This window comes from Mixophyes fleayi, chromosome 12 (genome assembly GCF_038048845.1).
Source record: "Mixophyes fleayi isolate aMixFle1 chromosome 12, aMixFle1.hap1, whole genome shotgun sequence".
In the NCBI taxonomy this organism is placed as follows: Eukaryota; Metazoa; Chordata; class Amphibia; order Anura; family Limnodynastidae; genus Mixophyes; species Mixophyes fleayi.
In genome coordinates this window covers 42,159,978-42,161,274 of record NC_134413.1, presented here as the reverse complement: position 1 = coordinate 42,161,274, position 1,297 = coordinate 42,159,978, and positions in this window count along the sequence as shown.

Below are 1,297 nucleotides of genomic sequence, written 5' to 3'. Positions count from 1 at the left end.
TTGACTTAATGGTTTTGACTTGTAATACTGCCAAACATGTTGCTAAACATCTCTAATTAAGTGCCCAGTTATAGTGTTTTGTAACTACTTCACTACTGGGTTCCCCGAAGTTACAAAAATGGCAACACTTAATATAATACAAGGAGTACTACTCTCTACAAACAGATGCACAGATGGAGCTTCAGTAAAAAAAAATCTGCTTCGCTCCTCATGGATGTTTTAACGGGAAACAGGTTAAAGGCATTAGAACAAGTAAGAGGTCTTTTTCATTATTAAATAATACCCATTCAAACTATAAGAATATCCCTTCAGGATTAAAGGTTCCTTCCTGACATTTTTATGCAATTCTTACAGTTAAGCACTATCCTGGTAACATTTTATTTTACTCATATGGATCATTATTTTAGGTTTGTAAACGTGTGTTTTGTTTTCACTGACAATTATTGTATGCCTGTAACATGGTTGCAGTGAATCATCCCGCACAAAGTGTGAAACGTCTGTTTCTTAAGTAGAAAGGGAATCAGGCGATCACAAAAGGTGGTCTTACCTTGGTCACATGACATGTATATCAGTGTTGTCAATATTAAGCAACAGCCAAAAGAATTGGAGTTGTAACATACCTGTCCTCATCACAGTAATCGATGCTGTCTTTCCTGAAGTGATTCACACGGACAGTTTCGATAAGAGAGGGGACATCACTCCCAACATGTTTGCAGCACAGTGTTTAGTATTGCTGCCTCAAATTGCTGGGGCCATGAGTTTGATTTTGACCAGGGCACTAAGTTTGTATGCTCTCTCCGTGTTTGCGTGCGTTTCCTCTGGGTAGGTTAATTGGCTATAGACAAAATTGAACCTCTTGTGTTTTTGTAATAGAAAATTTAGACTGAACTCCAATAGGACAGAGACTGATATGAATGATTAAATATTATCTGCAAGTGCTTCTATAATGGCACTATATACATAAACATTAATAATAGTTATAATCGATTTGATAATGTAACTATTCATAAAAGAAACATATGGTCTAAAAGGCAAATTGCTACACTATTCTTGGCCTTATTTAATCTCCTCCAATTCCTCACAACAAGCCACATGCACCACTACTCTCTCACCAACATCTAATTCTCTCTCCATTAACTTTTATATCAATTTAGTCCTTTTCTTCCACCCATGAGGTTTACTATATTCATTGAAGTTTGGAACTTTTTGGGTCTATACAACAAAAGACAAACATGTGTTTGAAACCCTATCAGACATGGCCAACACCATAATGCCATCTCCGCCCTGGAATATTTTT